This window comes from Melitaea cinxia, chromosome 15, assembly GCF_905220565.1.
Source record: "Melitaea cinxia chromosome 15, ilMelCinx1.1, whole genome shotgun sequence".
Taxonomy (NCBI): domain Eukaryota; kingdom Metazoa; phylum Arthropoda; class Insecta; order Lepidoptera; family Nymphalidae; genus Melitaea; species Melitaea cinxia.
Window position 1 is genome coordinate 7,533,373 of NC_059408.1, and position 9,716 is coordinate 7,543,088.

The 9,716-nt window shown below is 32.0% G+C and overlaps 1 long non-coding RNA gene across 1 annotated transcript; it reads right to left on the bottom strand.

Annotated features, from left to right (window-relative positions):
- Nucleotides 1-5,212: 5,212 nt before the first annotated feature.
- On the bottom strand, nt 5,213-8,584 carry LOC123660710. The gene is made up of 2 exons (XR_006744236.1): nt 8,504-8,584; nt 5,213-5,482 (listed from the first exon to the last, which is right to left on the bottom strand). It is a non-coding gene; the product is annotated as an uncharacterized LOC123660710 (long non-coding RNA).
- Nucleotides 8,585-9,716: the final 1,132 nt, after the last annotated feature.

Below are 9,716 nucleotides of genomic sequence, written 5' to 3' on the forward strand. Positions count from 1 at the left end.
CGTATTACTTGTCGATATAATTGGAGTCGGTTTTTCTTCGTTTGCCTGCAAACACAATTATTAATATTAGTCGTGGCAGATATGTTAATTGGTATAAAAATACATGTTTACATAAAAATTATTTTCGTATGTGCTTCATCATGTTTCAAATGTATAATATATTTTTTTCCTAAAGATAAAACCTTAATCGCCAAATGTAACGAATATTTATATAGGCGTTTTCTTGTCTATTTACTCGTTATATTGTTAGTTCTGCGTAAACAATCCATTGGGAATACGAATACTAAGTTAGAACAGGTAACATAAATTCATTGACCTTCAGCAAACGCACCTTCATTAATTCAATTATGTCCAAATTAGTTATAGTAAATATATGTACAAGATAAATAAGAATATCGATAATTATTTATCGATAATTGTTTATCGATAATTAGAAATCGCATCACTGAACGAACGTGATCTTTAATATGCTAAATAACATTGGAGGACTTGATCAAGTCTTAGAGAAGATTTGTATATACGAAACAATACAAACTATGATTCGCTAATAAAATGAGTACACATATAACAGTTATTCGTAATTATATAGTAAATTGAGTTCCATTGGCGCCATTTGATACAAAACCATTAAAAGCATTAGATTTTAATTATACTCCTGCTAGATAGTGTTCCTTTTCTTTTATTGAGAAGTTGTGTTTTTAATGGCAACAATCAGTGTACAATTTATTTTGTAATTATTACTGATATATCCTCTCATTAGTGTATTGTTAAGACAATAGCCTGTCCCGAAATGATATATCATTGAAAAGATAAGTAAGTCAACATTAAATAGCTAGTCATCTAGTAGAAGAAAAATACCTTACATTTTGTATGTACACTCATTAATAATAATAAGCGGATTACTTAAAATGTCTATACAAATAACAATAGTCACTAGCGGATCTACGGTGCCCGCGACTTATTTATTTTGTTTGTAATATGTATATGTATGTATTCTTTTTGAAAGCCATAGAAACAAAATCAATTTTTTTCCTGCGTGTCTTTGTTTTGGCAACATACAAAATCAGTTCAGCAAAATAGCATGCTAACTTCGTAAATAATGATCGTATTTCTATGGCTGAACTAAAATCTGGTATAAGTTTTATTTCGACACATCTATTGATCTAGAACTGGAATTTTTACTTTTTACTCGTAAAATCAAATTCAAATTGATATCATAACGATGTATGTATCTACAATTCTTTATTTATTAATATCGACTGCCTCTCATCGTTACTATGAAATAAGAATACGGAAAAAACCATAATTTTTCAAATGTCAATGAAATTGTTAAACGCAGGTCAACTAGTCGCTAATACGGAACATCATTAACACTTTTTAACCGACTTCCAAAAAAGGAGGAGGTTCTCAATTCGACTGTATTTTTTTTTTTTTTTTTTTTTATGTATGTTACATCAGAACTTTTGACCGGGTAGACCGATTTCGACAAATTTTGTTTTAATCGAAAGGTGGTATGTGCCAATTGGTCCCATTTAAATTTATTTGAGATCTAACAACTACTTTTCGAGTTATATCTAATAATGCGTTTTTACTTGACGCTTTTTTCGTCGACCTACGTTGTATTATACCGCATAACTTTCTACTGAATATACCGATTTTGATAATTATTTTTTTGTTGGAAAGGGGATATCCCTAGTTTGGTACCGTGATAAGGAAACCAGGATCTGATGATGGGATCCCAGAGAAATCGAGGGAAACACTCGAAAATCCGTAATAACGTTTTACTGGGTGTAACGATTTTGATAATTTTTAATTTAATTGAAAGCTGATGTTTATCATGTGGTCACATATAAATTTTATCGAGATCTGATAACTACTTTTTGAGTAATCTTTGATAACGCGTAGTTGCTTGACTATTTTTTCGTCGATCTACGTTGTATTACTTGTCGACGTAATTGAAGTCGGTTTTTTTTTCGTTTTCGAGCAAACACAATTATGTTATTGATTATAATAACTTGTAAACATTTTGCATATAAAATGTAGTTTATTTATGCACTCTTATAATATGTTGTGTAGTTTAATAAATATAATATTTCAAAAAAATACAATTATCTTAGACAACATTTAATCACCGTTTCATTATGTTGGCTAAAATACTTGAATATAATGAAACAACTTTTTCGGATTTTATCGCGGTTTATTAAGTTTTTTAAATGCCCCATGGTCCTCCCGTGATCATGGTTGCTGTAAAGTATCCGAAACTTTGGGCATTTAAAAACTTAATTAACCGCAATAAAATTCAAAATAGTTGATTCATTATAATGAGTGAAATTCGCGTAAACATTAGAAAATAATATAAAATACCTGAGCTTAAAAGCAGGAACAAAACCTCTTAAAACTTCACTTCACTTCTTTCGACATTTGTTTGAAAAGATCATTTTAAATGATAAAATAATTTTTAACAAAAAAAAACCGACTTCAAAAAGGAAACTAAAAAGTGAAAAATAAATTTACTTAGTACAAAGTAATTCGTATTTTGATTTAGTTAATCAGAAATGATTAAATAAATATTTTATCATTTTGAAGTCGGTGCCCAGTAAAACAATAACTACTCTAGCATCTACTCATAAGTTGTATTCAGTTTTCTTTCATAATTTGTTTCATTGACTATTAGGTTGAATACTGTTATTATTTTGTTATTGTTTTGACATATCTAATAATATTTTTTGTACTTGTTTGTTGTGTGTGTGTTGTTTGTATTTGTTATTGTAGCCAGGTTGTTGTAGTATTTACTTGGCACCAACTTCAAAATTATAAAATATTTATTTAATCATTTCTGATTAACTAAATCAAAATACGAATTACTTTGTACTAAGTAAATTTATTTTTCACTTTTTAGTTTCCTTTTTGAAGTCGGTTTTTTTTTTGTTAAAAATTATTTTATTTTACAATTTTTAGTGATGGGTAGACGTAACAAGGATGCTTTTTCTCTAATGTCGGGGGTTCGGAAACATACATAATACACAAGCACAAACACCCAGATCATGACAAACATCTATATGGCCAATACAAATGTCTGTCGTGCGCGGGGATTGAACCCACTAACGCCAGCGCAACAGCCGGTGCTGTGACCGCTACGCTAACGCGTCGACATACTATGAGTAAAGTTCGCTATCAGGTGTACGTAATAACAACCGGGACTGACATCCTAGCGTGTTCTCTGAGGCTAGGTTGGGAGAACCACAAGGATTAACAACTACACCGAAAATAAATATTTGTATAAACATAAATATCCACTCCGAGCGGGAATAGAACCCGCGACCGTCGGTGTTTAGGCGCCGCCGATACGGCACATGCACCATTATATCAAAGCGGTCGTCAAACAGCAAAAGGTAACTGCTGTAAATTGTTGAGAAATTCCCTCGAGTGTTTATGGGCTCTATCATCAAACCTGGTCCTGCGACACAGATGACGACACAGCAGGTAATTGCTATAAATCGTTGAAGAGTACCCTCGACTATCTTTCGTCTCCATCATCAGACTGAAATGGCACTTATAACTCATATATATGCAAAGTTCTAATCAATAGAAACGAATTAAGTTCAAACAGCAGGTAATTGCTATAAATCGTTAAAGAGTTCCCTCGACTAACTTTTGTCTCCATCATCAGACTGTAATGGCACTTATAACTCATACAGGTGCAAAGTTCTCATCAATAGAAACGAGTTAAGTTCAAAAAGCAGGTAATTGCTACAACTTGTTGAAGAGTTCCCTCGACTATCTTTCTTCTCCATCATCAGATCAACTCCAGACCTTTATTAAATAGTAGTGCTTTATAGTACTTAATGAAAACATGATTAAATTTACTAGTCACCCTTACGATTTTTGAAAGTTTCCCTCGATTTCTCTGGGATCCCATCATCAGATCCTGGTTTCCTTATCATGGTACCAAACTATGGATATCTCCTTTCCAACAAAAAAAGAATTATCAAAATCGGTTCATAAACGAAGAAGTTATCTCCGAACATACATAAAAAAAAAATATATATACGGTCGAATTGAGTAACCTCCTTCTTTTTTTGAAGTCGGTTAAAAAGTAACGATCATTTGCACAGAATGCACATCGGCGTCATGCTACGTTTCTAGAAAGAGAAAATCCAGCAAAACGTTGTGGTTTTAACATTTTAAGTCATTTATTTATATAAAGAAAGTACCGTATTAAATCTAATGTCACTTACCTACAGCTGGAGAGTTGTGCGAATGACACATTATGAAATTATGATTTATTGTGTATAATTTTTATAATAATAATTATTTGTCTTCATTAAACATTGCCACGTTAAAATAGATCTTATATCTTAATCTTTTAGATAATTATTATCGAAAATATTCACTAAAACTATTTACATGTTTCAATTTTTATTATTTTAGCCTTTTGCAGGTTATAATTACGTAAGCATAATCATTTTTAAATTATTTTCATATGCAAATGCGAAATGTTTTAATGGAAAATAAAATAATTATTATTGTTGCCTCGCGAGAATAGCATTTTTTATAAGTTGACGAGTTTTATGTACTGCTTTAGTTATTTTTGTATGCACTGCTAGTTTTTATTTTAAGAATTAAAATTTTAATACATTCGAATATAATTAAATATGTGATAGGTAAATGAGTCTAGCGAATCAATTTATCACGTTTTATACTTAATGCCGTAGGCAATAAAAAGTACTGGCAACAAAGAACCGAACTTTTTGTATAACAGAAAAAGTTAATTTTATTTGAATTTTGCTAATAAATGTTTTCTTGACAATAATGACATAGACCTACCGCCCTTCGAGTGTATTTTTTTTTTCGTTGTAATTCGAGTGTCGCCACTGTAATATGAAACTGTATGTATAAATTATTGTTATCCCGCGGCTAACCAAATGTTGAAACGATATTCAACATATGATGCGACATAAAAATTGTATTTGAATTGAGGTTACTCGCATTTTAATCGTTAAAATTTTAATGGAATTTAAAATAATTTTATTAAAGTAAAAATTAAGTAACGAAATAAAATATAGATAAGTATATTGTTTTCTAATGTTTACGCGAATTTTACTCATTTAATGAAACAACTTTTTTCGGATTTTATCGCGGTTTATTATTAACTTTTGATTCCCGACGTTTCGGATACTTTACAGCAACCATGGTCACGGGAGGATAGATAAGTAATAAAATTAATTTATTGTCACCTCAAGGTATAAAGCGGATATAAATGCGGCTACTCGTCAAGTTTTTTTTTTAACCGAAAACCTTACCATCCTTACAAAGAACCACATCCTTCCAGAAATGCCGGATGGCTTTCTAAGATTTCCCTTAAGCTATTTAGGCTTCGGAAGCAGCTGCAAGTGCACCTGTTGAATCTTTGTTCCAATTGCTCCCCATGGGGTGATGCGCTATACTAACTGTGAACCGGATATTCCCACGCGTACCACTCCTACATACAAATATGTTCGTTTTTACGATTTGCAATTGGACTGTTTTGACTAAAGAATTTTTTTAATTGCATGTAGTGTTAGCTGAAACATGAGCGTTTTGGAGCTTTTTTGTTGCTATAACTGTATGGCTTATGTAAAGTAGCTGGGGATGTTTTTTATGTTGTTAATGTGGTACTTGCGGATAAAATCTAATACATGTACGTACGTGAGAGCTGGGCCATTTACTAAAATATGTTTTTAAAATTTAGGTACTGTTCTTGTAGAAAATGATTTTTTACTTGTTTGTATAGTTATCAATTAACTTTTTTCGTTTGATTGTGGAACCGTGACTTATTTTTAGAATGAAACAATAAAAATAATAAATTTAGCCTGAGTTTGCTGTTTTAACGATACCTATGTTCGATATTTAATATATATTGTAAACATTTATTGCACCAATGTTCAGTTGTAATAAGTTGCTAGAAAACAAAGGTTGATTTTACTATTTTTTAATAGTTCTTACTTATTTTAGTAATAAAGTTTTTGTTTTCGGTTTGCTACATTCACCTGTCTTGTCTTTGCGGTCTGCGTCTGAAAGTTGAATGCGATCTTTGTCCTTATCTGCTTTACGGTAAATGACTTGCAAGGAAAGAGATGGAACATCTTTAGTTAGCCGGTGACGGTGCAAGGCGCAACCATGTGGCACGCGCCACTCCATTCGGTTTACGTACGCAAGTCGGAGTAGACGTTGTGTTTCACTGCGTTTAACAGTCGAATCTAACGTTTCGATCGTATTTTGACAGTTCCGGGATAACGTACTCGATTGGATTGTTTTGATTATTGTTATCTATTTGTTGTGTGACTCTGTGAAGTATAATAAATTTGAACAGATGTATTAAGCTCTAAAGTTTTGAAACAATTAAGTGTTGATAATACTTTTCGTTTAGTAAAAGAAATTTAACCTACATCCAGGGAAAGAAAACGCCGGGTGCAAAGTGAAAGTTTTAACTACACTGTTTTTGTGTATCGCTGTGGACAGAGCTGTTTGGAGCGAATTTTTGAGGGCGTTTTCTTGAACCGCGTAGATAATTGAAAAAGTTTTTGGACGGTTAAAGGAACGAGCAGCTGGGTGACCTGAAATCTGATAATAAAAATAAACGATATCAAGAGATTCGTCTGTACGTTTCGAAGTCGGACCTTATGATGATTAATGAGGCGTTTGATGTGAGAATGCGATTTGGGAAGCGTTGAGATTCGTTCGTCCGTTGATTTTTTTTCGGGCTTTATGAGGGAAAGAAGGTCCTTTCCAATAAGCGGCGAAGTGGCGCTTAAAAGCGAGAAAGATGGAGCTGGGAGGGGTTTGGTTGTGAACTCGGTTTTGTGTGGTGTTGTTGATGAACTATCCAACGGAAGGACTGGGAGACGAGGTTCGTGGGTGCGACACGCAGTCATGGGTGTGCTCAGGTGGAAGGATTTGACCGGCGGCGTAAGGACCACTACACCAACTGAACAAAAAGAGGTAAATGTTATTAAATCATTTTTGTCGAATGTCGGCAAAGTGTAGTAGGTACGTGATTTGAGTGGTAGTGTTAGTAAACGTGCTTTAAGGCCATTATTGCGAATTTATTTGCAATGTTTTTAAACATAATAAATTACACTATAACTTGTTTAAGAGTTATAATAAAAACTTTAGTGACTTGTTGTAATGATTATATTTAATGTAGCTTAACGTTACTTCTTCCATTCAAAATACAATATATCTCAAGAAAATTGTTTAAATTTATAAACTAAATTGAAAACTAACCGTGCAATATATATATATATATATATACTAGCTGCGCCACGCGGATTCACCCGCGTAATTCCCGATCATGTTGAAATGTTGGGATAAAATATAGCTTATGTGTTATTCTAGATTTCCAGCCATTTATGTGCCAGATTTCATTAAAATCGGTTCAGTAGTTTTTGCGTGAAAGAGTAACAAACATACTCACATGTTCCCATCTTCTCTATCTTTCGCATTTCTAATATTACTATTACTATAATAAAATAATATTTAAAAGAATAACAATAATAAGTACATAGATGAATAAGAAATCTTTATTTGTCAAACATTTTATACAAATGTTATCGGAATCCTATTATTATCTTAAATCAAACTACTTAATAATGACTTTAATCGAAATCACTTCATAAGCTTAAAAACGATAAAACGTCATATAGGCTACCTACCTACTAAAAAGTTTTTATAACGTGAAATTACGATCGTAATAAAATTCGGATGTTATTGTCACCGTTAAATATATTGAGACAACTATTAACAATGAATCACTGTTATGTAAATATGACTAATGGTGAAAATCTTGTTTCGTCTTACAAGTCCGGTTTTTCATGTATTGAAGTATTAGTTTGACGTCATCTTGGTTTTGATGTCACTTTGGTTCACATCTCGTTAAATGTTACACCTTGTCATAGTCTGTGTCAAGGGTACTTTATTTAAAGACGCTAAATGTTAGATATATTTTTTTTTTATATAATCATATTTTCTTAATCAATAAATCAGGCATGCTAACTAGCTTTAGGGTTTGGTATCATCCATTGTATTTTTCTTTTATAATAAAATATTTTGAGTCAAAATATTTTATTATTATTACATGCGTATTTACATGACCTTTTTTTTTGTCCATCTAGGTTGTATTCCTTGCCGATGTTATTGAAGTTGGTTTTTTTTATCGTTTTCACTTTTTTGTTTATACACAACTATCTTTAATCTAATAATATGTACATAGATTGAAAGTAGGTATAGACCTAATATTACCAAAACACTGAAAATTTTAGTTAAAACCCGCGCTCACCTCAGAATTTATATGTACAATAAAATGTTGTTACCAATGGAATTACAGCTTTAATATTCATATGCTAGTTTCGTCAACAAAGATTAAGCCGCGCGGGTAATAGGTATCAGTTTAGTATTGCATTTCAAAAAAGCTCACGATCACAAAGGTAATGTACTAATACATAAAAAACAATTGATAACAAACCATTGTTTGTTTTTATTCATAACACATTGTTTATGTATTGTTAATAAAACACTCGGTGTATGAAACGTTAGGTACTGCAACAAGCGCTTCGTATTCTATGCGCGCAAGTGCATTTCCTTTAACGGGCTGAGACGTTGCCTAATGAAAAATTACAGCCTTCCTCGCATGGTAACTCCACTAAGATTTGGTAAGGATCTTATTCTCACTTTTTCATTTATCTGACTAAATATAACCTTTAAATGTAACTTGTTCTCTATATCGTCCATTTACTATTGTAGATGTTTATGTTTATAATGACAATTCTCAATTCGTTGTAATGCAATGTTTTATAACTTACGTCCTTTTTGGGATAGTTTCGCTTTCTAAAAGGCCCTTTAGACGATCAAATTATTTGTCAAATTGTTGTTTCACAAACCTGTTTGTCAATTTTTTTAAAATGTGTAAGCTAGTTTGACGTGTTTGTCAAATAATATAAATGGTTCAGTGTTTGATGGAAATTTTGATTGACAGTGTGTTTGACAAGCCTGTTTGATAGTGTGCAACTGTGTTTGTCAAATAATATCTCATTTATAGCAATGAGCTATATAGATTTATTTCGTAGTATTAGAGTTTACGATTATGAAACAACTTTTGACGTGACAACGTCTAATCAATCGATGAACGCCGATTGCATGCACGAAAAGGGATGACTTATTGTCCCGTTGCGCTCATTGTCCCTATACGCCCATTGTACTCTTGCGCCGCATCTATCTCTCTTCCACTCGATTGGCCTATGCGTCCGCAAATGCCAATGAAAATATGAAAGAATAAAAATCGCATTCATTCATTAATGTCAATGAGTCAAGGAAAAACGTATAATTTGAGACAGGAGAAAGCCGCAACAAATCCAAATTGACAAACTGTATCTGCCTTATATATATATATATATATATATATATATATATATATATATATATATATATATATATATATAACTTGCTTTTATACAAAATGGTGCGTGACATACCAACTAACATGCGAATCTCGGTAGTTTCAAATAATGGTGTGTTAGGAGGATATTAGTAGTGTGGATTTGTTTTGCACTTTTGTTGAATGTTAATATGCAACTGCGCGTTATACGGATAATACATATAAGGAAGCTAGGATTTGGTATATGTAAGTTGTATAAGTATATTTTGGTTAAGGTGCGGGGTGTTTTGTACTTTTATATAAT